Raw genomic sequence first — 27661 nt, 5'->3', positions numbered from 1 at the left:
AGCAGCAGCTGATCTCGACTTTGGAAATGTAGCTCCTGAACTTCTTGCTGCTGCGCCGGAGTGGAATAAAAAAAAGTGATTCCCTGCCCCAAAATGAGCAGCATTGAGACATCGGTGCTCATCTCCCGTTCACAACCCTGCAGAGTCAGCGGCGGAAATTCCACATTCCCATGGCGGAGGATGTTTCATCCATAGATCCATAGGGCCCAAAAAAGCACCGTTGCCTTACCCCCCCTCCCCCTGCACTACCCCCCAAAAGAGTCGTAACTATTTTATCGGCCCTAGTAGGATGATGGGTTTGTGACCACCATCACCACCGTCGACACCAAACAGGACTCAAACTCGCAACCTCGCGGTAGCGAGTCGCCCACCGGACCGCTGAGCCGCTCGCGGTGCCAAGCGGTCCCGACGGTCGATTGGCGCTCCCCAGGGCGTGAATGTTGCATCACCCTGCCCCGCCGCCCCTGTGACGGAGGACGCCTCTGGAAGGTGACGTCACAGGAAGCCCCTGCAACAGACCGCCCTTCATGCACAGGTAGAGAGACGCACCCTTGTCACGTGTCCTCCGTCGAGTTGCTCGCCGCACGTCAGTCGGGCCGAAGGTTTTGAATCTCGGAAAAAATGTGACTTAGCCAATTAAGAAGCAGAGAAAATATGGAATTTAATCAGATGGGTTGTTGCGTGTTGTGTGCGTGTGTATGTACGCATAGGTGCTCGCTCACGGCACTTGCCCCCAACAGTCTGTTAAGGCTATATGGGGGATCTCTCTCTCTGTCTGTGTTAGATTGCGTAAATATGTGTCGTTAAAACCCGCCACCACCCAACACAGCCAACCAGTAAGGGTTGTCACGTAAACAGAACGTGGCCAATTCGTCACTTGTACAGCACCACCGGTGTGTTGGAGAGCCAAGCCACAACATTTACCATCTGAGTACGACGTTTCACCAGTAATCACAGCTAGCTTCATCAGGCGACAGCCAGATTTGTGGAGAAGTCTGTTTCGTTCCTTATACAGAGACATAGATGTGGTGACCACGCTTCTGCGCTCTTGAGCAAAGTGGGGGGGGGGGATTACTGAGTCAACGTACATTATCCAAGCCCTTTGATCTTGTCCTTCCTGTCTATTGTGTGCACTAAAATAGCCCTACCAACGGTAATTCCTATTGAAGTACGCTGCCCTTTGTAGGCAGCATTTAAATAATGTGTTATTTGATCATTCGATTCCACGCAGCATTAAGACGGTAGCTTTTATTTTTATTTCTTTCAATTTAGATAGATTCTCTAATTAGTCTTGGCCAGTAGTAGCTAGTTTTGCACAGAACTTCAACATGATCAAAATCAATTGGGTGTCCTTGTTGGCACGCGTGTTCTGCTACTGCTGACAGTTGCAATTGGGAGAATTTAATATTTCTCCGATGTTCTTTTAGTCTCATGCTGATCAGTCGTCCTGTTTGCCCACTCACGGCCAACACCAGTGACGATTTTCTGAACCTGTCCTCGGCCTCCGCTAGGTGGACTCAATCTCAAAATAGTACCTGGTGCGGTGTGTAAACATCGCCACTAAGGGAGACAAAGGCGGCCAGGCGTGGCGTAGGCCATCCACCCCCTCGTGTACCGTGCCTTCCTTCATAGGTGCTGGCTAACAGCACTTGCCCCAACGGTTTTCTAAGGCTAGACGGGGGATCTTTGTCTTTGCAGTCCAAGTGGGATGATAGGAACTCGATAACCACGTGTCATCACAACTCGGTTCGGATGAGACTATGGGTCACAATGTAAATTTCATCATCATCAGCAGCAGCCACGATCAATCCACTGTTAGATGAAGGCTTGTCCTGACCGTCGTCATCTCTGACAATCATGTGATGTAGTCAAAATAATAATCCAGCGAGCATCTGTTAGTCGATAATCTATGGGGTCGCTTTGTAAATTCATGGTATCTGTGTAACTCTATGGGTCTCTGTGTAAATCTATCGGTCCCTATGTCAGTTTATGGTACCTTTATAAGTGTGGAGTGACATCGCTGGATGTCACTGTGCGGTGCCGGCCCTGGAGGGTCACGGCGTGCGGTGTAGCGACATCGCGGACACCACAGCGGTGTGAGTGTAGTACCTGCCCTGGAGGGGCCCGGTGAACGCTGACTGATAGCGCTGGATGGCACCACGCTTGGAGTGCAGTGCAAGCCCCTACAGGACAGGGTGTGTGGGTGCCGGCCGTAGGAACGAGGTTACTAAAACCCATGGCACTCTGGTTGACCCGCGAGGACACGTGACCAGTTAAGTCTACAAAGGGGCCCCAAGTGGGGGCTAGGAGTGGTCGCGTGGTTGGGACCCACATCCTTCCCGAGGGTTCTGGAAGGTGGGCGTGGCCAAGGGCGGAGCCGGCCACGCCGCAGAGAATACAAGCCGGGTCCCCAGAGGGACCGGGGTTGTTGTTGTTGTTGTTCATCCTGAAGAAACCCTTCGTCTACGTTCTACGTTGAACGAGTCTCCAACACGTGGGCCTAGGCCCGAACTGTTGGTCCCGTTCCGTAGCAGCAGTTACGTTGTAACTAGTGTAGTAACTAGTGTAGTAACTAGTGTAATAACTAGTGTAGTAATTAGTGTAGTTAGCCTGGTGGTCACCACCTGGCTAACTACACTAGTAACTAGTGTAGTAATTAGTGTACTTAGCCTGGTAGTCACCACCTGGCTAACTACATTAGTCACGTGGTAACTAGTGTAGTAACTAGTGTAGTAACTAGTGTAGTTAGCCTGGTGGTCACCACCTGGCAAGCTACACCAGTCACGTGGTAACTAGTGTAGTAACTAGTGTAGTAACTAGTGTAGTTAGCCTGGTGGTTACCACCTGGCTAACTACACCAGTCACGTGGTAACTAGTGTAGTAACTAGTGTAGTCATTAGTGCAGTTAGCCTGGTGGTCACCACCTGGCTAACTACACCAGTCACGTGGTAACTAGTGTAGTAACTAGTGTAGTAATTAGTGTAGTTAGCCTGGTGGTCACCACCTGGCTAACTACACCAGTCACGTGGTAACTAGTGCAGTTAGCCTGGTGGTCACCACCTGGCTAACTACACTAGTCACGTTGTAACTAGTGTAGTTACTAGTGTAGTAACTAGTGTAGTTAGCATGGTGACTAGTGTAGTAACTAGTGTAGTAACTAGTGTAGTTAGCCTGGTAGTCACCACCTGGCTAACTACACCAGTCACTTGGTAACTAGTGTAGTTAGCCTGGTGGTTACCACCTGGCTAACTACACCAGTCACGTGGTAACTAGTGTAGTTAGCCTGGTGGTTACCACCTGGCTAACTACACCAGTCACGTGGTAACTAGTGTAGTAACTCGTGTAGTAATTAGTGTAGTTAGCCTGATGGTCACCACCTGGCTAACTACACCAGTCACGTGGTAACTAGTGCAGTTAGCCTGATGGTCACCACCTGGCTAATTACACTAGTCATGTTGTAACTAGTGTAGTTACTAGTGTAGTAACTAGTGTAGTTAGCATGGTGACTAGTGTAGTAACTAGTGTAGTAACTAGTGTAGTTAGCCTGGTGGTCACCACCTGGCTAACTACACTAGTTACGTTGTAACTAGTGTAGTAACTAGTGTAGTAACTAGTGTAGTCAACCTGGTGGTCACCACCTGGCTAACTACACTAGTCACGTTGTAACTAGTGTAGTAACTAGTGTAGTAATTAGTGTAGTTAGCCTGGTGGTCACCACCTGGCTAACTACACCAGTCACGTGGTAACTAGTGTAGTAACTAGTGTAGTAACTAGTGTAGTTACTAGTGTAGTTACTAGTGTAGTTAGCCTGGTGGTCACCACCTGGCTAACTACACCAGTCACGTGGTAACTAGTGTAGTTAGCCTGGTGGTCTCCACCCGGCTAACTACACTAGTCACGTGGTAACTAGTGTAGTTACTAGTATAGTAACTGGTGTAGTAACTACTGTAGTAACTAGTGTAGTAATTAGTGTAGTTAGCCTGGTGGTCACCACCTGGCTAACTACACTAGTTACGTTGTAACGTGTAGCTAGTTTAGTTACTAGTGTAGTAACTAGTGTAGTTAGCCTGGTGGTCACCACCTGGCTAACTACACTTGTCACGTTGTAACTAGTGTAGTTACTACTGTAGTAACTAGTGTAGTTAGCCTGGTGGTTACCACCTGGCTAACTACACCAGTCACGTGGTAACTAGTGTAGTAACTAGTGTAGTAATTAGTGTAGTTAGCCTGGTGGTCACCACCTGGCAAACTACACTAGTCACGTTGTAACTAGTGTAGTTACTAGTGTAGTAACTCGTGTAGTAACTACTGTAGTCACTAGTGTAGTTAGCCTGGTGGTCACCACCTGGCTAACTACACTAGTTACGTTGTAACTTGTAACTAGTTTAGTTACTAGTGTAGTAACTAGTGTAGTTAGCCTGGTGGTCACCACCTGGCTAACTACACCAGTCACGTTGTAACTAGTGTAGTAACTAGTGTAGTTAGCCTGGTGGTCACCACCTGGCTAACTACACTAGTCACGTTGTAACTAGTGTAGTAACTAGTGTAGTTAGCCTGGTGGTCACCTCCTGGCTAACTACACTAGTCACGTTGTAACTAGTGTAGTAACTAGTGTAGTAACTGGTGTAGTAACTAGTGTAGTAACTAGTGTAGTAACTAGTGTAGTTAGCCTGGTGATCACCACCTGGCTAGCTACACTAGTCACGTAGTAACTGGTGTAGTAACTAGTGTAGTAACTGGTGTAGTAACTAGTGTAGTTACTAGTGTAGTTAGCCTGGTGGTCACCACCTGGCTAACTACACCAGTCACGTGGTAACTAGTGTAGTAACTAGTGTAGTAACTAGTGTAGTTAGCCTGGTGGTTACCACCTGGCTAACTACACCAGTCACGTGGTAACTAGTGTAGTAACTAGTGTAGTAACTAGTGTAGTTAGCCTGGTGGTCACCACCACAGGTTGTTATTCTGTTAAGGGGAACGTTACCCCGTGTGTTGGAACTGAATAAATGTGTTGCCTCCGAGTCTACGTTTGCGACTCAGTTGAACCCACTACAAGTGTATGGGACTCTGCCTAAGTCTATGGATCTCTATGTAATTTTATTGGTGTTTATATCATTCTATGGGTCTCTATGTCAATATACCGGTCTCTGTGATATAGTCTACGGTAGCTTAGTGAGTTCATGAGTCTCTATGCAAGTCTATGAGTCTCTATGTAAATATATCATCAGAACATCAACAACAGGCCGATGCGCGCATCTGCAGCAGTGCAATTGTGACCCTGCACCCCAAACTATTGACCACATCGCCAACCCACTGTGACCTGCGCTCCGTCAACCGAGAAGGAGGAGGAGGAGCAACCACACGACACGAAATCTCTCTCTCGATCTCGACGTCTCGTCGGCGAAAGTGGCCCCCATCTAAAAACGAGTGAAGGACGCTGCCCCAGCTCCCGAAGCACATTGCTGCCGCCCTACGCCAGAACAACAACAACACCGACACCGACAACGGAACGTGCCCGCTGCTGTTTGTTTGTTGATTGTTGCTGTTGCGCCCGTGCGCGCGTGTCGCACGCGTGCGTGGCGCGCGCGTGGCGCGCGCGCGCGGTGTGACAATTCATAACCATTTGGCGATCGCCTGCCGCGCCGGCAAATCGCATTAACCAAGGCGCGGGAGCCAGGCGCGTTTTCCACGACTGTCGGAGCACGCAAAGTGGCGCGATAATTCGGGCCGCACGTTTCAGCACCGCCAGGCCACGCGAATTAACGAGGGGCCTGCCGCGAAAACGCAGACGGGGAGCGACAACCAGAGAGAGAGAGAGCGGGGGGAACCAGAGAGAGAGAGAGAGCGGGGAACCAGAGAGAGAGGGGGGAACCAGAGAGAGAGCGGGGAATCAGAGAGAGAGAGGGGGGAACCAGAGAGAGAGAGAGAGAGCGAGGGGAACCAGAGAGAGAGAGCGGGGAATCAGAGAGAGAGAGAGAGGGGAATCAGAGAGAGAGAGCGGGGAATCAGAGAGAGGGCGAGGGGAACCAGAGAGAGAGAGGGGAACCAGAGAGAGAGAGAGGGGGGAATCAGAGAGAGAGAGCGGGGAATCAGAGAGAGAGGGGAACCAGAGAGAGAGAGAGAGCGCGGGGAACCAGAGAGAGAGGGGAACCAGAGAGAGAGAGAGGGGAGCAAATAAATTGTGTGGTAGATTGAGGGAGAAGCGAAGGGAGAGAGAGGGAGAAAGAGACGGGATAGAGCGAGTTTGTTGGTACAAAACAGACGGCGACGATTAAGAACTGACCCCTGTGCCCATACTGGACGGACATCTGTGTAGTAAAGAGCTTCATAGCTCATCGGATTCCTCCTCCTGCAGTCTAAATAAATGTTCTGATTCTGAAGAACGAACCCCGGGGATGTCGCCGCTTTTCAGAAACCGCGTCGCGGTTACTCGAGGGGGGTGGGTGGCCAACACCACGCCCGGCCGCCTTTGTCTCCCCAGTGGCGATGTTTACACACCGCGCCAGGTTCTCACTTGAATCGGCCTAGGGGGAGGCCCAGGTTCGGTTATAATAATCGTCACCGGTGTTGGCCGTGAACGGGAATCGAACTTGTGTCGCCGGGTTCGTAGCGCAGCGTGCTAACCGCAACCACTTCCGCAACCACCCAAACACACACACACAATCAAACACAATCACACACAACCACACACACCCACACACAGAATCACACACAGAATCACACACACACAATCACACACACACTGAATCACACACACACACACAATCAAACACAATCACACACAACCACACACACCCACACACAACCACACACACAGAATCACACACACACAATCAAACACAATCACACACAACCACACACACCCACACACAGAATCACACGCAGTATCACACACGCAACCACACACACACAGAATCACACGCAGAATCACACACACCCACACATACATACACACAATCACACACACCCACACACAACTACACACACCCACATACACAACCTCACACACACACAATCACACACACACACAATCAAACACAATCACACACAACCACACACACCCACACACAGAATCACACGCAGAATCACACACGCAACCACACACACACAGAATCACACACACCCACACATACATACACACAATCACACACACCCACACACAACTACACACACCCACACACAGAATCACACACACAACCACACACACACACAGAATCACACACAACCACACACACCCACACACAGAATCACACAGAATCACACATACATACATACACACATACACACAATCACACACACCCACACACAACTACACACACACACAACCTCGCACACACAGAATCACACACAGCCACACACAAATACACACACACACCCACACACAATCACACACACAATCACACACACCCACACACAACCACACACACAACCACGCACACACACACAACAACCCTTCTTTGCTTGCGACACGTGCGCGTCTCTCGCGTTGTGTGTTTTTAAACAAACGGCGTCATTGAGTGCGCGGGACCTCTCCGTGCGCCTGGTGCCTGGCTGACAGATCTCGCCCTGGAGCGCGCAAGCGACACAGGGCGCGCGCCCTATGCACAGGTGAGCGCTAATTGGCCATAAACCTGAGCGGAAAGTGGGAGAGAGGGACCCCCTTCAGCGAAACCAGAGACCCCCCCCTACTCCACACACCCCCTCAACCCCCAAGCAATCCTCCCCCACCCCACTCCCCCTCACTCCTCGCACAGGTAAAGGGGCGGCCCTGCAATTGCTGTTTCGCTCGCGCCGCTGCGGGTGGAAGCGTCTCTCGGCTGGAGGCAAAAACAAGACAAAGATCCCCCGTATAGCCTTGACAGGCTGTAGGGGCAAGTGCTGTTAGCGAGCACTTCGTAGCGGTTAGCGCGCTGCGCTACAAAACCCGGCGTCCAGAGTAGTTCGATTCCCGCTCACGGCCAACACCGGTGACGTTTATCCGAACCGGTCCTGGGTCTCCCCTACGTCGACTCAGCCTTAAGTGAGTGCCTGGTGCGGTGTGGTGTAAACATCGCCACTGGGGAGACAAAGGCGGCCGGGCGTGGTGCTGGCCACCCACCCCCTCGTGTGCCGTGCCGGCCTTCATAGGTGCTCGCTGACAGCACTTGCCCCTACAGTCTGTAACAGGCTACACGGGGGATCTTTGTCTTTGTGTGTGTCTGTGTGAGAGAGATAGAGAGGGGACAGAGGGCAAGAGGAGCGACGCTCACAACAACGAGCGGAGCGCCGGGTGGATAAAACACAGAAACAGGTTGACTTGCAGATGCACAGTGGCTGGTGATACGTGACTGGCAGTCAGAGCTATAGCGAGACGTATACTGGATGTGGTGTGCAGGTGCGTGCATGTGTTCTGTATCACCGACCCCGACAGAGAGGACTGAGTTTAATGCGAGGACTCACATAGAGAGACGCGTTTAGAGACCCTATCCTTAACAACTTACTTACGGCTCTCAATTTTTGGGAAGTATAGGCCAATCTTTTGGGAAAAGTAGGCCAATTTTTGGGGAAAAGTAGGCCAATTTTTGGGAAGAATAGGCTAATTTTTGGGAAAAGTAGGCCAATTTTTGGGAGGAATGGGCCAATTTTTGGGAAAAGTAGGCCAATTTTTGGGAAGAGTAGGCCAATTTTTTGGAAAAGTAGGCCAATTTTTGGGAAGAGTAGGCCAATTTTTGGGAAGTGTAGGCCAATTTTTGGGAGGAATAGGCCAATTTTTGGGAAAAGTAGGCCAATTTTTGGGAAGAGTAGGCCAATTTTGGGAAAAAGTAGGCCAATTTTTGGGAAGAGTAGGCCAAATACCATCTACACGGAGGGGGGGTCGGGCTCTATAACTCACCTCTGGTGGAGAGGCACCTTCTCGCCAACGTTGGCGCTTAGCCGAGGGATAGCAGGGAGGGCTGCGCTTTTATCTTGAACGGCCAAGTGCGAAACGCGAGGCTCCCTCGCGCTCGATACGGTGGGCAAGTCGCGTGTTTGCGATGTTTCACCGCAGCACTCTGGGAATCTCACGGTGGCCGTCCGTGGCTATCGAGAGAATAACGATTGGAGTTGGGACGGGTGGGGGTTGTGAATAGGAGGCATTGTTATTAAAGATACTACATCTGGCAAATAGGGCCTTTGTTTGTTTCCTTCTACCCGCGATAGACATTGAAATTTGTTACGCATCGTTCTGCGACGTTGCGTCAAAATAAAACTAAAATCGCAAACCGTCTTACTGGAATGCTCCAGCTGAGCGGTAGTGGTGGTGGTGGTGGTAGTGGTGGTCTGGCCGCTGGTGGCGGTCTTGGCAGTAGTGGTGGTGCTAGCGATGGTGGTGGTGGTGGTAGCTACGCTGCCGTGGCTGACCGTATAAACCCGCGCTGTGGAGGCAACAACGAGGCTTGGTGGATAACGCAGAGACGTTGCTGTAAAACAAAAAAACCTCCCTGCCGGTGATACGTTTAGGAGGAGCCGTGCCCTGGCGTGCCAGGCGAAAGCGGTACAGCAAAGTACGGACGAATCTCCATCTGTTCCAAACTTCCCTTTCCGTCGTTGGGCGTCCACGTGGAGCCAACCTCTCTGGTTCGCCAGAATATCCTGGGTGGAGGGTCACCCCGCGCACGTGCAAAGGGCCCTCCGGATGCTCCATTTTTCGTCACACATCTACGTTTCAACTATTTAAACTTTTCAAATATTATTTGAACCAGGCAAGGCCCCACTGAGCTAACCGCTGCTGTTACAAAACTGCTGGTGTGGACAGAGGCGCGAGATGGGCGTGGGAGGGCGATTTGTTCTATTGTGTTTTCATTGTATTCATTAATTTTTAGAGGTTGTCCACTGTTACAGCTGCCGCGCCGGGAGATATAATCGAATAGCCGAGCGAGCCTGTGGGGACTGCAGTCACAGTGCACCGGCCGTGAGCAGCCAGCGGCGTCAAACGAAACGCACTCAAAGGCGCCGATTAAAAGCAGCGCGTCCCACTATAAACGTGGCCACTGACATAGCCGCCACAACTCTCCCGTTAAGTGCCCTCGCAACTCTGTAACTCCGGTTTATGCCATTGCCATAAAGGTTCGTCTCCTCTCGCTCTCCCCTATTGCCCCTCGTAAACCTGACAGTGGGGCTGAGTGTGTGGGTACTCCTACAACCGCTCCCATCTGTGTTTTTTTGGGGGGGGGTTGGTCTCACCGAAGACGTATGAACTAAACTGAAACTATGAACTATTTTTATTTCACCAGACAAGGCCCACTGAACTGCTTAGCTCCTTTTTCAGAAGAGACCTGGCCACAGATGACATCTCAACGAAGTGACTCATCGCGTGCAAATGTATAGCAGCCGAATACTATAAACGCGTGATGTTAATTATAAATGTATAGGGGACAACCGATGGACCCACGCGATCACGGGGAGAGAACACTCCAAATATATAGCCGGAGTCAGGGTCGGGATCGAACCCTCGACCTCCTGCATACCAGGCGAGGTAGTAAACATCTCCTAGCCACCGTGGCACCTATGGAACCCAGCGTGGAAGAGTAGGCCAATATCACCCTTCTATAGTGGGGGCGTTCCCCTAAAGCCATACTTCAAATGGAGCCCCTTAACCACCGGCAAGTGGTGTAGAGCAAGCAGTTGCAGGGCTGCTCCTTTAGCTTAGGACCCCGACCCGCCCCGTCCCCCAGGTGGAGTGAAGCGGGGGGCGGGGTGAGCCACTAATCTGGTGCTGAAATCTCCTCTCTGAGTGTGTCCGTGGGGAGCGGTGGCGCAGTGGTTAGCGCGCCGCGTTACAAAACCCGGCCTCACCGAGTTCCATTTCCCGCTCACGACCGGTGGCGCATCATTTGAAGCGGTCCCAGGCCTCCCTCCAAATATACTTCGCCTTATAATGAGTAACCTGGTACCGGTGCGTAAACATCGCCACTGGGGAGACAAAGGCGGCCGGGCGTGGTTGCTGGCCACCCCACCTCCTCGTGTGCCGTGCCGCCCTTCATAGATGGTGGTGCCGCTCGCTCACAGCACTCGCCTCAACAGCCCGTTCCAAGCCGTACGCGTGATCTTTGTTTACTTTGTGTGTGTGTGTCAGCGGGTCGCGCTAATTCACCAAAGAATCCTTCGCATTTGCAAGACACGGACACAGAGAGAGAGACAGAGGGATCCGGTGCGCGACGGGGCGATGTTAAACATCTGCACGGCTCTGCCGGGAATCCTACAAACCCGGCAATTATGGGATTAGGCGGTGGGTGACGTGAATCCAACCGCGCCGCCAAGAGAGAGAGAGAACCAACCGAACGTAAATAATATGTCGTGTAAAAATCAATGAAGTGAATCCTCTCTCTCTCTCTCTCATTCCTCTCCCTTCTCTCACTCCTTCCCCTGTCGTGTGTGAACAAGTCCATCGTTATCCGCCGGCCGCAATGATTCATAAAAATCAAAACTATTTTTTTTTATTTCACCAGGCAAGGCCCCACTGAGCTTTCGCATAGCTCAATTTCGGAAGCGACCAGTCCACCGCAAATGATAGCTCAACGAAGTGGCTTATCATCATCATGCGGACATTTATAGCTGCCAAATAACTCTAAACGTACGTTGATGCTGGATGTGGAGAGATAAAATCGAAGGACCCGGAGAAAAATCTACGCGACCACGTGGAGAGAGAGAGAGAGAGAGAGACGCAAACTCCAAATATACAGCAGCAGCAGGCGACAGGGTCGGAATCGAACCCATGACCTCCTGCATACCAGGCGAGGTAGTTAACATCTCATAGCCACCGTGGCTATGAGATGTGGTGCACAGAAGTGTTGACTGATTCTTCCTAATATCCGAGACTTTGCGCGGATAAGACGATGCGATCCAGGGGTGTCATAAAACGCCATTGTCCGAGACCACACCACTACCCAAATACGAGAGACAAACATCTCCCGCATAGCCCGCACGGACTGCTGGGGCAAGTGCTGTTAACGTGCAGCACCTATGAAGGCTGGCACAGCACACGAGGGGGTCGGTGGCCAGCACCACGCCCGGCCGCCTTTGTCGCCTCGTAGCGATGTTTACACACCACGACAGGTACTCATTTGAGGCTGGGTCGACCTAGGGGAGGCCCACCCAACTCACCACAATGCAGATCACCTCCACTCTTCCTGTCCGATGTTAGGAACCTATTACAGCTACGCACTTTTTAAATCATCCAGATTGAAAAACACATTTCTTTAGAACTGATTTTTGTGCTTAGTTTGTTGTCCTTCCCCCTGCACTCCTCGATGAGCACGGTTGACGACGTACGGTGCGAAAGAAGTTCACCACACAAACATTATCTGCCATTCCCTCCTCTCATCATCAACTCACATTTTTCGCCATACGGCTTAAGGCAAGAGTTGCGTCTCTCCCCCGTTAACACCTTGAGCGGTGCTGCGTGTTGCCTGCCGCTTTGGGGCGTTTGGCGCTCAGCAACCCTTGATGATATATTTAATTAATAAATAAGGATATTCTTAGCTCTTTCGGCAAAGTCACGTTGAAGGGAAACAATAAAATGATAAAATATATATAAAACAATTTTAAAAAATTCTCACGACGTTTCGACCATAAATCAAAAAAATAAATAAGCACTTTTATGTTTTAGGGGGCCGAGTGCTCAATGCCAGCTGTTTCGGCAACCCTCCCCCGTCCCGTCCCCCATCACTCTGTGCGCCACGCGGAGAGATCCGGTGACTTGAAAGCGAAGATTTCCAGAGTGGCCTCGGCCACGTTTTTATCGTCGACTTTACGACGGCCAAGGAACGCCTCCTCCACTTTCTGCAACCGAAGTCGACGTTTAACGTTGAAGGCGGCGAGGCGGGCCGGGGTTGGCGCAGAGGTCAGAGACGCTGAGCTGGCAACCGCTCCGCTCGTAGCTTCCAATCCGAGACTTCGACCACCAGCCCTTGCGGTCATCAATCCGGGGTTCTCGAAGTGCGGTGAGTTGGTGGTCTCAACCCCGGTCACCGATGATTCACGTAGAGGCCCATAAGACTCACAGAGAGACCCGTCGGCTCACCTAGAGACCCGTAGACTCACACCGAGGCCCATGAGACTCACAGAGAACCCGTCGGCTCACCGGGGGACCCGTAGACTCACATAGAGACCCTGAGACTCACATAGAGACCCTTAGACTCACATAGAGACCCCTTAGACTCACATAGAGACCCTGAGACTCACATAGAGACCCTTAGACTCACATAGAGACCCTTAGACTCACATAGAGATCCTTAGACTCACATAGAGACCCTTAGACTCACATAGAGACCCTTAGACTCACATAGAGACCCTTAGACTCAAGTAGAGACCCTGAGACTCACATAGAGACCCTTAGACTCACATAGAGACCCTGAGACTCACATAGAGACCCTCAGACTCACATAGAGACCCTAAGACTCACATAGAGACCCTTAGACTCACATAGAGACCCTTAGACTCACATAGGGACCCTTAGACTCACATAGAGACCCTTAGACTCACATAGAGACCCCTAAACTCACATACAGATCCTTAGACTCACATAGAGACCCTTAGACTCACATAGAGACCCTTAGACTCACATAGAGACCCTTAGACTGACATAGAGACCCTTAGACTCACATAGATACCCTTAGACTCACATAGAGACCCTTAGACTCACATAGAGACCCTTAGACTCACATAGAGACCCTGAGACTCACATAGAGACCCTGAGACTCACATAGAGACCCTTAGACTCACATAGAGACCCTTAGACTCACATAGAGACCCTTAGACTTACATAGAGACCCTGAGACTCACATATAGACCCTTAGACTCACATAGAGACCCTTAGACTCACATAGAGACCCTTAGACTCACATATAGACCCTTGGACTCACATAGAGACCCTTAGACTCACATAGAGACCCTTAGACTCACATAGAAACCCTTAGACTCACATAGAGACCCTTAGACTCACATAGAGACCCTTAGACTCACATAGAGACCCTGAGACTCACATAGAGACCCTTAGACTCACATAGAGACCCTTAGACTCACATAGAGATCCTTAGACTCACATAAAGACCCTTAGACTCACATAGAGACCCTTAGACTCACATAGAGACCCTTAGACTCAAGTAGAGACCCTGAGACTCACATAGAGACCCTTAGACTCACATAGAGACCCTGAGACTCACATAGAGACCCTCAGACTCACATAGAGACCCTAAGACTCACATAGAGACCCTTAGACTCACATAGAGACCCTTAGACTCACATAGGGACCCTTAGACTCACATAGAGACCCTTAGACTCACATAGAGACCCCTAAACTCACATACAGATCCTTAGACTCACATAGAGACCCTTAGACTCACATAGAGACCCTTAGACTCACATAGAGACCCTTAGACTGACATAGAGACCCTTAGACTCACATAGATACCCTTAGACTCACATAGAGACCCTTAGACTCACATAGAGACCCTTAGACTCACATAGAGACCCTGAGACTCACATAGAGACCCTGAGACTCACATAGAGACCCTTAGACTCACATAGAGACCCTTAGACTCACATAGAGACCCTTAGACTTACATAGAGACCCTGAGACTCACATATAGACCCTTAGACTCACATAGAGACCCTTAGACTCACATAGAGACCCTTAGACTCACATATAGACCCTTGGACTCACATAGAGACCCTTAGACTCACATAGAGACCCTTAGACTCACATAGAAACCCTTAGACTCACATAGAGACCCTTAGACTCACATAGAGACCCTTAGACTCATACCGTGGCTCGTAAAAGTTTGTTATCAGCGGGGTTCCATGGCGTCCGTCATAGAGCCAATTGTGTCGCTCGCGACGACAAAGCGCATCCAGTCCGTCACGTGGGCAAACAGTGGATCGCGTAGATTTAAAGTTTTGGTGACTGCAGGGATCCATACTTTTGGTTCTTTCGGTAAAGTCACGTGGTAGGTATTAAAATAACATTTATTAAAACACGACGTTTCGGGCGCAACACAAGCGTCCGTCATCAGGTGGGACAACCGCAGCTCTGGTTGTCCCACCTGATGACGGACGCTTGTGTTGCGCCCGAAACGTCGTGCTTTAATTTATTTCATTTTTTTTACCTACCACGTGACTTCGCCGAAAGAACCAAAGCGTAGAGTGGACCGCGTGTTCAGCAAAGCGCGCGACGTGTCGAACGGGGCGCAGCGAATGTGACCCTTACAGCGATGTGGTGGCACCGAGGTGTTATCTACATCGCCTGGTGACCCAGGAGGACCGTGGGTTCGATCCCGGACCATGACGCCGCCTGCTGTATATTTGGAGTCCGCGTGTCTTCTCTCTTTCTCTCTCTCTCCCCGTGGTGGTCACGTGGATGGCTCTCCGCGTTCCTCCGGCTTTGCCTTCATCCACATTTAGACACAACGCGCGTTTTCGGTCATTTGGCTGCGACTGTAATTTTCCCACGTGATGCTGATGATGATGATGGTTACGATATCAGCCGCTATCGATGAGTTACTGTCAGGTGTGGCCTGGTCACTTCTCAAAAAGAGCTCAAAGCTGAGTGTACTCTACCTGATAAATCAACAATTGTAATCGTGAGGAACAGTTAGATAACGACCATTCCTAAACCATCGGGGACACATTCTTGTGGCAGCATTTATCACGATCTGTGGAATTTAATCTCACGTATTTTTGTTTGTTTTGAGTCGTTTCTCCACAGTTGGATGCACTGCTACTGATTGCGCTGAGTCGTATTCAGCTGTCTAGCACAGGAGCTCTGCCTCGTCAGCATTTATCTTGCTGGGTCTCAGTGTGAGTCTATGAGTCGCAGTGTGAGTCTATGAGTCTCAGTGTGAGTCTATGAGTCCCAGTGTGTCTCTATGGGTCTCAGTGTGTCTCTATGGGTCTCAGTGTGAGTCTATGGGTCTCAGTGTGTATCTATGGGTCTCAGTGTGAGTCTATGGGTCTTAGTGTGTCTCTATGGGTCTCAGTGTGAGTCTATGAGTCCCAGTGTGTCTCTATGGGTCTCAGTGTGTATCTATGGGTCTCAGTGTGAGTCTATGAGTCTCAGTGTGAGTCTATGGGTCTCAGTGTGTATCAGTGGGTCTCAGTGTGAGTCTATGGGTCTTAGTGTGTCTCTATGGGTCCCAGTGTGAGTCTATGAGTCCCAGTGTGTCTCTATGGGTCTCAGTGTGTCTCTATGGGTCTCAGTGTGAGTCTATGAGTCTCAGTGTGAGTCTATGGATCCTAGTGTGAGTCTATGGGTCTCAGTGTGTCTCTATGGGTCTCAGTGTGTCTCTATGGGTCTCAGTGTGAGTCTATGAGTCTCAGTGTGAGTCTAGGGGTCCTAGTGTGAGTCTATGGGTGTCAGTGTGTCTCTATGGGTCCCAGTGTGAGTCTATGAGTCTCAGTGTGTCTCTATAAGTTTCAGTGTCAGTCTATGAGTCTCAGTGTGTCTCTGTGTGTCCCAGTGTGTCTCTATGTGTCCAGTGTGATTCTATGAGTTTCTGTGTTAGTCTATGAGTCTCAGTGTGAGTCTATGGGTCTCAGGGTGAGTCTATGAGTCTCTGCGTTAGTCAATGGGTCTCAGTGTGACTCTATGGGTCCCAGTGTGACTCTATGGGTCTCAGAGTGAGTCTATGGGTCTAAGTGTGAGTCTATGAGTCTCAGTAGGAGTCTATGAGTCTCAGTGTGACTCTATGGGTCTCAGTGTGAGTCTGTGTGTCTCAGTGTGAGTCCATGGGTCCCAGTGTGACTCTATGGGTCCCAGTGTGAGTCTATGAGTCTCTGTGTTAGTCTATGAGTCTCAGTGTGAGTCTATGGTTCTCAGTGTGACTCTATGGGTCTCAGTGTGAGTCTGTGAGTCTCAGTGTAAGTCCATGGGTCCCAGTGTGACTCTATGGGTCTCAGTGTGAGTCTATGAGTCTCTGTGTTAGTCTATGGTTAGTCTATGGGACTCAGTGTGAGTCCATGGGTCCCAGTATGCGTCCATGTGTCTCAGTGTGACTCTATGAGTCTCTGTGTTAGTCTATGGTGAGTCTATGAGTCTCGGTGTGAGTCTATGAGTCTCTGTGTTAGTCTATGAGTCTCAGTGTGAGTCTGTGGTTCTCAGTGTGACTCTATGGGTCTCAGTGTGAGTCTGTGAGTCTCAGTGTGAGTCTATGGGTCCCAGTGTGACTCTATGGGTCTCAGCGTGAGTCTATGAGTCTCTGTGTTAGTCTATGGTTAGTCTATGGGACTCAGTGTGAGTCCATGGGTCCCAGTATGAGTCCATGGGTCTCAGTGTGACTCTATGAGACTCAGTGTGAGTCTATGAGTGTCTGTGTTAGTCTATGGTGAGTCTATGAGTCTCGGTGTGACTCTATGAGTCTCAGTGTGAGCCTATGGGACTCAGTGTGAGTCTATGAGTCTCTGTGTAAGTCTATGGGTCTCAGTGTGAATGTATGAGCCCCTTTGTGAGTCCGCGGGTCTCTGCGTGAGTCGATTGGTTTGTGTGTTAATCTATGGATATCTGTGTAAGACTATGGGTCTCTATGTGAGTCTATGGGTCTCTATGTGAGTTTATGGGTCTCTATGTGAGTCTATGGGTTGCTATGTGAGTCTATGGGTCTCTATGTGAGCCTATAGGTCTCTATGTGGGTCTGTGGGTCTATATATGAGTCTAAGGGTACCTATGTGAGTCTATGGGTCTCTATGTGAGTCTAAGGGTCTCTATGTGAGTCTATCGGTTCTCTATGTGAGTCTATGGGTCTCGATGTGAGTCTATGGGTCTCTATGTGAGTCTATGGGTCTCTATTTGAGTCTATGGGTCTCTATGTGAGTCTATGGGTCTCTATGTGAGTCTATCGGTTCTCTATGTGAGTCTATGGGTCTCGATGTGAGTCTATGGGTCTCTATGTGAGTCTATGGGTCTCAATGTGAGTCTATGGGTCTCTATGTGAGTCTATGGGTCTCTATGTGAGTCTATGGGTCTCTATGTGAGTCTATGGGTCTCTATGTGAGTCTAAGGGTCTCTATGTGAGTCTAAGGGTCTCTATCTGAGTCTACGGGTCTCTATGTGAGTCTATGGGTCTCTATATGAGTCTATGTGTCTCTATGTGAGTCTATGTGTCTCTATGTGAGTCTATGGGTCTCTATGTGAGTCTATGGGTCTCTATGTGAGTCTATGTGCCTCTATGTGAGTCTATGGGTCTCTATGTGAGTCTATGTGTCTCTATGTGAGTCTATGTGTCTCTATGTGAGTCTATGGGTCTCTATGTGAGTCTATGTGTCTCTATGTGAGTCTATCGGTTCTCTATGTGAGTCTATGGGTCTCAATGTGAGTCTATGGGTCTCTATGTGAGTCTATGGGTCTCTATGTGAGTCTATGGGTCTCTATGTGAGTCTATGTGCCTCTATGTGAGTCTATGGGTCTCTATGTGAGTCTATGTGTCTCTATGTGAGTCTATGTGTCTCTATGTGAGTCTATGGGTCTCTATGTGAGTCTATGTGTCTCTATGTGAGTCTATCGGTTCTCTATGTGAGTCTATGGGTCTCAATGTGAGTCTATGGGTCTCTATGTGAATCTATGGGTCTCAATGTGAGTCTAAGGGTCTCTATGTGAGTCCATGGGTCTCTATGTGAGTCTATGGGTCTCTATGTGAGTCTATGGGTCTCTATGTGAGTCTATGGGTCTCTATGTGAGTCTATCGGTTCTCTATGTGAGTCTATGGGTCTCAATGTGAGTCTATGGGTCTCTATGTGAATCTATGGGTCTCAATGTGAGTCTATGGGTCTCTATGTGAGTCTATGGGTCTCTATGTGAGTCTATGTGTATGTCTTTGATTGTTTTGTATTCCTGTTTTTTATGCATTTGGTGTTTGTGGTCCGTTCTTCATCGATTGGTTCCCCGGGTTAAGGGTGACAGAGCTCCCACGTTTAGTTACCTGCTGCATGTATGACGTCATCAACAGCGGCAGCCACGATCTATTCACTGCTGGATAACATGCTCCCCCCCCCCCCTTCACAGATGTGAGATATCACAATTCACCCAGAGCTCCTCCACACGAGCTGATGTCGTCGCTCTGGGTCCGTGTCTGTGTGTCGGACGTCCCGTCGGGAGTGTTCTCTTCTTTGGCTGCCTACTCCATCGTTGGTCTCGAGCGTTCCAGACGGCCGCAGAAGCGCGATGCGGTGACCAGCCAAAAGCCGCTGCGAGGACAAATAGTGTCCAGTTAACTTGTGTATGTGTGTACTCTGTGTGTGTACTATGTGTGTACTGTGTGTGTGTAGTGTGTGTGTGTGTACTGTGTGTGTGTACTGTGTGTGTGTACTGTGTGTGTGTACTCTGTGTGTACTGTGTGTGTACTGTGTGTGTGTACTGTGTGTGTGTGTACTCTGTGTGTACTGTGTGTGTACTGTGTGTGTGTACTTTGTGTGTGTACTGTGTGTGTACTGTGTGTGTACTGTGTATGTGTACTCTGTGTGTACTTTGTGTGTACTGTGCGTGTGTACTCTGTGTGTACTGTGTGTGTACTGTGTGTGTGTGTACTGTGTGTGTGTACTCTGTGTGTGTACTCTGTGTGTGTACTCTGTGTGTACTGTGTGTGTACTGTGTGTACTCTGTGTGTACTGTGTGTGTACTGTGTGTGTGTACTCTGTGTGTGTACTGTGTGTGTGTACTCTGTGTGTGTACTCTGTGTGTGTACTGTGTGTGTGTACTGTGTGTGTACTGTGTGTGTACTCTGTGTGTGTACTGTGTGTGTACTCTGTGTGTGTGTACTCTGTGTGTGTGTGTACTGTGTGTGTACTCTGTGTGTGTGCTGTGTGTGTACTGTGTGTGTGTGTACTCTGTGTGTGTACTGTGTGTGTACAGTGTGTGTGTGTACTCTGTGTGTGTACTGTGTGTGTACTGTGTGTGTACTCTGTGTGCGTGTACTGTGTGTGTAATGTGTGTGTGTACTGTGTGTGTATACTGTGTGTGTGTGAGTACTGTGTGTGTGTGCACTCTGTGTGTGTACTGTGTGTGTGTACTCTGTGTGTGTACTGTGTGTGTGTGTACTGTGTGTGTGTGTACTCTGTGTGTGTACTCTGTTTGTGTGTACTCCGTGTGTGTACTGTGAGTGTGTACTGTGTGTGTATACTCTGTGTGTGTACTGTGTGTGTGTACTCTGTGTGTACTGTCTGTGTGTGTACTCTGTGTGTGTACTCTGTGTGTGTGTACTGTGTGTGTGTACTCTGTGTGTGTGTGTACTCTGTGTGTATACTCTGTGTGTGTACTGTGTGTATACTCTGTGTGTGTACTGTGTGTGTGTGTACTGTGTGTGTGTACTCTGTGTGTGTGTGTATATATACTCTGTGTGTGTGTGTGTGTACTGTGTGTGTGTACTGTGTGTGTGTACTGTGTGTATACTCTGTGTGTGTGTACTGTGTGTGTACTCTGTGTGTGTATATACTCTGTGTGTGTGTACTGTGTGTGTACTGTGTGTGTGTACTGTGTGTGTGTGTACTGTGTGTGTACTGTGTGTGTGTACTGTGTGTGTGTATACTCTGTGTGTGTATGCTCTGTGTGTGTGTACTGTGTGTGTATACTCTGTGTGTGTGTATACTCTGTGTGTGTACTGTGTGTGCACAACTTGTCAACTTTACGTTTCATTTTCTTTGACGAGGTTTACAAACCAACCACCCGAGACAATAATGCCACCGTGTTAATGCGGAACGACAGCGAGTTTGTGAGACGCTGGTTAAAGTTCGAGCCGTGAACCAGCGTCGTTCGGAATTTGCATAGTGCGCACTTGTACCGCGAGTGGTAAGGGTCACAGTGCGTACTGCGAGTGGTAAGGGTCACAGCGCGTACCGCGAGTGGTAAGGGTCACAGCGCGTACTGCGAGTGGTAAGGGTCACCCCGCGTACCGCGAGTGGTAAGGGTTACCGCGCGGTACCGCGAGTGGCAAGGGCACCACACGTAGCAGGCACTATAAGCATTGCCGTATCGCGATTGTGGTGATGTGACGATTGTGGTGGTGGTGATGATGATGATGGCGGTGATGATTGTGATTATAGTGGTGGTGGTGATCATGATGATTTAGGTGATGATGACGATAATGATGATTATTGTGATCATTGTGGTGATGATGGTGATGGTGGTGGTGATGATGATTGTGACGATGATGATGGTGGATGTGTTAATGCAATCTACTGCTGGATGAGCGGCCTCCCCACGCCGTGTTGGTCGTGGTGGTTGTTTCACCATACTTCACGACGCTGGTCAGTGTGGGTTCTATGCACAACCGCAATCCCTTCCCCTGTCGACTTTAACCATCCACCTCTCGAGCAGGTCTATAAACTATGGAACTGTAAAACATTTTACTTACAAACATTTTACTTAACATTTTACTTAACCAGGTAAGGCGCACTGAGGTGCGTACCTCTTTTTCAGAAGCGACCTGACCCATAAATGACAGCCCGACCAAATCCCCTTATCGCGTGGAAAATTTACAACAGAACAATTTTTAATCTCGATCATCTAAACGCCCATTTTCTAAATGTGGAGAGGGAGGGAAAAAAAACTAAAGTCCCAACCCTTGATTATTTCTTCTGAATAAACGCGCATTTATTTATTTACTTATTTACTTTGAACGAAAGGGAGAGGTGGTGGAAGGGAGGGAGCGAGGGAATAAGGCTGCGAGCAGATGGAACTTTTATCCGCGGCTTTAATCGGGTTTTTTATTTTATTTTATTTTTCAGCCGCCAGGTCTGAGCGAGAAACTTTCCGCGCAGAGGTAAGAAAACTGTTGGCGCAGGTGGCTGGAAAACCAAAAAAAAGTGCACCTGCATCTGGTCCGAGAGCTGGGAAGCAAACAAACATGCAAATTCCTCCGGTGCACTTCATCCAGCCCGCAATCTCGCCACGACCTCGCTCAAACTCATTTCGCTCCCGTTTGAAAACACGTTTGCTTCATAGCTGCCATTTTCTTTTGCGATTGGCACGGTTGGCTACCTGTGGTGCGATTTCAGTTCAACGTGCCCTACGTACAAACGGTGGCGAGTTGTTAACTACCTCGCCTGGGTATACAGGATGTCATGGGTTCGATCCCGACCCTGACTCCTGCTGTATATTTGGAGTTCGCGTGTCTCTCTCTCTCTCTCTCCGTGGTCCCGTGGATTTTTCTCCGGGTCCTCCGGTTATTCCCACCACATTTAGCATCAACGTCACCACGCGTTCAGAGTTATTTGGCTGCTCTAAATCTCCCACGTGACGATGATGACGATGATGATGATGATAAGCCACTTCGTTGGGCTATCATTTGTGATGGCCAGGTCGCTTCTGACAAAGAGCTGCTACACAGCTCAGTGGGACCTTACCCGGTAACATTAAAATCGCATAAAACGTCATCGTGAGATGCTTCGTAGGGATGAAAAAAACGAGCTCTGAAGTCAAGTGAGCACGTGTAGGTCCCACGTGATCGATATTGTGATTTATAATGCTTATTTATTCATGGCGGTAGGGGTGGGGGGGGGTGGCAGATTGCATGAATAATGTGTCGTATACCCTTCTCCACCCGATACTGCCAATTTATAAAGTTGTCACGTGATGAACAAACGTGGCCAATGTATTAGTACCGCTTCGGCAGCTCCACTCGCTTGTTTTTGTTGTTGTTGTTGTCGGAGAGCGATCCCATCAAGAGGTACGACGTTTCGCTGGTAGTCACCACCAGGATCATCAGACAGTAGCCAGACTTCTGGCGCATATTTTACTTACGCGATCTGTTCCAAGAACAAGAAATGTATTTTTTGGGGTCTTAAGTCGCGACTTGGACGACCGCAGCAGCAGCAGCCGAGTCCCAAGCGCGTCGAGTTCAGGAGGAAGACGATTCCAGACAGAGGGCACAGTAGCTGAGAAGAAGCGACGACCTCCCACGGAACGGGGGACATTGATGACCCTGGGTGACGTTCTGGGAAGGAGGAGGCCTCTTGTCGCTGCAACTGTCACTGCTTCCGATTGAACAAATTCACAATTAAAGCTTCAAATCTAGATTGATATGCATTTGTTTCTGATGCGGCGTTGCCCTGAGTCCAAACGCACAACCGGTGTAACATCCTGATGCGCTTGGTGGTCACACCACCCGTGTCGTCCGAGAGGAGTCAATCAAAGCCAGGAGGTGCAACGACGATGACGACGATGACGACGATGATGATGGTGATGATGGTGATGTTTGCATCTCGAACGACAGGGTAACAATTGTGAACGTCCCCTTTTGTCCCACTCTGTTCGCACGGCAGCACCAGCAGCGCCCTTCTGGGTCAGATTCTAGAATGGTGCCAGCAGCTGCTGCAGCTGCAGCGCGATCCCAGGAGGGATGGCATCGGGGCTCGAGTAGTTGGCGAGGTTCATTGTTGAGGTATTGGTGGTTGTAGGGTGGTTGTAGGGTGGTTCTGGTTGTTGTTGTTGGTAAGAAGACGCGTAAAGAGCCCTTGCGCGATGTCCCTGCCTGATGTTTGGTGGCAGAATGTTCGCCAGAACAGGGAGCCAGGGGCTCAGTGTCGGTCCACGCGCCTTATGTTACTTATTTGCTGCCATAATGAAGGTAAGCGTTTAGATCTTGAGGCTAAGGACCCTCACGGTCGATTTTAATGTTAAATTGCGCTATTGTTTTTTTTTTCAGTAATGAGACAGGATGAATCCGATGAGCTATGAAGCTCTTTGCCACAGATGTTCAGTACAGAAGGGGGGGGGGATGGGGTCAGAAATGTCAGCGACTCTGAATTTAACGGCTATTGTGTTTTGTTCGCCGTGAGATTGCGTTCGCGTTACTTTCCATGATGGGCACGGAAAAAAGGTCACAGCAGCAGCTGCGTAAACCCACACACACACACGCACAGCGAGGTATATTCGTGTTGAAAATATTTTATTTATTTTCCTTTTTCTACTTTACACCCTTTGCCACAACAAGTCCGTGGAAAAAAAATATAACGGAACGTTACAATAGTGTGGGGGAGATGTGGAAAAGCAGAATAGAGGGACTCGCGTTGAAAGAAACGACGGGCCACGACTTTGTACTTCACGAGAAACGTAACGAGAACAACCACAACCGAAAAAAGCGCTAACAACAAATTTAAACGAAGCCATCGAGACTGACGATAAGAAAAAAACCAAATCTCGGCGCGTCCACGTTGCGCTGGGCGGCACGCCGAGGCTCGACGCAGGGACGCGCCACGTGGCCTATAGATCGGTCGGTCGGCCGATGGATGAGAGCGGGGATGGAATGGCAGCCAAAGGAGGGAGTGACGAGCGGAGCGGCACCGCGGGGGGGTGGTGAATGGGGGGCAAATTTTCGCTGGGCCCCACGCCGAAGAGAACCCCACGGTGACAGCAGAACCTGTGGGGTTTGATCGTCGCTCATGAATAAGGAGAGGGGCGGTGGGTCGGGGGGGGGGAGGGGAGTTGTCTCCGATTCTGTATGTGGAACTTCTTTCGCGCCGTACGTAGGCTAGCGCGCTAATCGGAGGTGGGGCTTTGTCTCTCCCAGTCGCGCGCTGTTCGCACGCCGACCTGGGAACAGAGAGGTCAGCATCCCGTGTTCTCGGCTCACCAACTAGCCGCTTCGTGACGTTTTGCTTTATATTAAGGGCCACCACCGTCTCGTTTTCACCACCACGTTGCGTTGTTGCTGCTCTTGACCATTTTGGGGATTATCTTCTTCTTCTTTTGTTACCAAATTCTAAATAAAAAAATAATTATCTTTGTGTTATTTTGGTTGCCAACCCCTGGTCCAGGACGAGCCCTGAGACCGGCTCCAATATTCGCCACTGGCGTTGTTCGTCGGTGGGAATCTAAATACAAAAACTATAAACTAAACTTTATTTTTATTTTACCAGGTAAGGACCACTGAGCTATTTAGCTTTTTTCAGAAGCCAACTGGCCATGAATGACAGCTCAACGAGTGACTTATCGTCCTCACGTGGAAATGTATCGCAGACAAATACTCTAAAACGCGTGATGTTAATTATAAATGTCGAGGGAAAACCCGGAGGACCCGGAGAAAAATCCACGCGACATGGGGAGAGACACCGCAAACTCCAAATATACAGCAGCAGGCGTCAGGGTCAGGATCGAACCCACGACCTCCTGCATACCAGGCGAGGTAGTTAACATCTTATAGCCACCGTGATGATGATGATGATGAGAGAGAGACACCGCAAACTCCAAATATACAGCAGCAGGCGTCAGGGTCGGGATCGAACCCACAACCTCCTGCATACCAGGCGAGGTAGTTAACATCTCATAGCCACCGGGATGATGATGATGATGATAAAAGAGAGACACCGCAAACTCCAAATATACAGCAGCAGGCGTCAGGGTCGGGATCGAACCCACGACCTCCTGCATGCCAGGCGAGGTTGTTAACATCTCGCCACCGAGACTCGAACTTGGTTTGCACACACAGCAGACACACAGCAATCACACAGCAAACACACCAACAAGAACAACAGCCGTTCGCCACTCAGTGGCGGTGACGGCGCTTGTACCAGGCTAGGTGCACCTTGAGGACACGTGAAGTTGGCACAGCTGCTACCTCTTGCCCGTCACGTGAGTCGACCCAAGGCACCTGGTGGGTTTGTTCCGTGACCTGCCACACCCCGTTATCCTCTTCGCTTTTGCTTCACCTTGTATCGGGAAACCCTCGAAAAGAAGTTGTGGGGGGGCGAAAGCCAAAAATAAATCCCCAGCGGAACAAGAAGCTTACTGCAGGTTGCGTGAGACCAACAAAACTCAATGTTCAAAGGGGTTCTTCAAATCAAGATAGGGTTCTTATCGGTTGAAGGAAAATCACCCCGTGTGGTGATACCATCCATGCCGAGCTGGCAAGCAAGCGGGCATCAGCATCATCATCAGCAGGGTCGCGTGTGTGCCAACAGCAGGATCTTGTGTGTGCCAGCGCAGAGCTGCTGTGACTGCCACGGTGGGGTCTGAGCGATGCCTCTTCTAGAATTTTAAACTAAAACTAATTTTAAATTGTACCAGATGAAAGCCCCATTGAGCTATGTCGTAAAGCACCTTTGAAGAAGCGAGCTGGCTATCACAAATGTTCGCCCAACGAAGTGGCTTTTCATCATCACGTGGAGATTTCTAGGAGGCAAATTCTCTAAAAACGCGCGATGTTGATTCGGAATGTGGAGGGGAAAAACTGGAAGATGCGGAGAAAAATCAAATAATTGTCCAAAGCTCGAATTTGGGGCCGGTGCGTTTGCAAATTCCTAGGCCGATGTCTTACTCCTAGTCCGTCACTGGCTACCGCTGCCCAATTGGTTTCACGCATGAGCAGCAACATCGCCCCTCGCCTGCGAAAAAGAACCTTGGGAAGGAGCCTCTTGACGACAACAACAACAACAACAAAACCCCCTTGCCATGTGAACGCATTCGGCCCCAGAAGGGCGATCCCGGCAGAGAACCCGGTGACCAGGAACCCGTGACCGGAAATTTGGTTCCATCCGGAACAGCTCCGTGGGGGGAATGACTTCGGTTTCTCAGCGTTCACCTCGCCTCGTTGCGTCCAACAAGTTCGTGACATTATGGCAATGTGTGGTACAATCGTCAAAAATAATAATCATACAGAATGAGAATGGATGTAACTTGTGCTCTTAGACCGAGCTAATAACGCGTCTCTTCTCTTCAATTTAATTCAGTGAAAATATAAGACGTGTCTGTGCCGTGCGCGCTTCCGTCTCAGCCTTTTTTGATGAATGTGTTGTCCGGGAGTTACAAACCTTCAATTGATGGATAGTGGTAGTGCCTTACGCCGACGAATCCCTCCTCCAAGTCAGGCTTATTGCAGCGTTCCGTGAAGAATCGAATGAGAGATGAGGCCCCGCTTTACAAAGGACATCGCAGGCTTGCGTGTCACATTCTATCGTTTGCTTTATTTCGAGTTTCTTAACCGGCGAGGGCGCAGAGCGAGCGGGAAGGTTTAGACTTCTAATCCATCCGAATTGGTGATTGACTCCACCCATCATCATCATCGTCGTCACCTCCCTCCGGGGCCAATACAATTATTACCATTTTCCGGAGAAGTGATCAATGTGTTTGTTCTGCACTGGAGTTATGTGAGGAGGAGCTTAACAGTTCATCGGGTTTCCCTACCAAAATAAATTAATATTCTGATTCTGTGGTAAGACTCACACCTTCCACAAACTCCCCCATCCCCGGCCATGGGAATGTGGAATTTGCACCACTGGCACTGCGTACGCGCGAGATGAGCCACCAATCGCCGTCAGTTCCGCTCAATTCCGGCAAAGGAACAGCTGATATTTACGTGGTAAACACCTGCTGTTGGGGTTCGTGCCAGGAGATACGGCGTCACCTCGCTTCACCCCGCGCCGGATGCCTATCGGCTCGGGGTGGGGAGGGGGGTAAGGGGACCGCCACTGTTTGTGCGGGCCTCAGGTGCGCGTGCGTGTGTGTGAGTGTGAGTGCGGGCGTGCGTGTGTGTGAGTGTGAGTGCGGGCGTGCGTGTGTGTGAGTGTGAGTACGCGCGTGCGTGTGTGTGTGAGTGTGAGTGCGTGACCTCCTGCCAGCGGGCGTTCGACACCTCGCATGGCCTCAAGGTGCACCTTGCCTGGCACAGGCGCCGTGGTGACGTCACCGTCACTTAGTGGCGAATGGCGGTTGTTGTTGTTGTGC

Source organism: Petromyzon marinus, chromosome 42 (assembly GCF_048934315.1).
Source record: "Petromyzon marinus isolate PM22_M1 ecotype Great Lakes invasive population chromosome 42, UKy_Petmar_22M1.pri1.0, whole genome shotgun sequence".
Classification (NCBI taxonomy): domain Eukaryota; kingdom Metazoa; phylum Chordata; class Hyperoartia; order Petromyzontiformes; family Petromyzontidae; genus Petromyzon; species Petromyzon marinus.
This window is presented reverse-complemented; position numbering follows the sequence as displayed.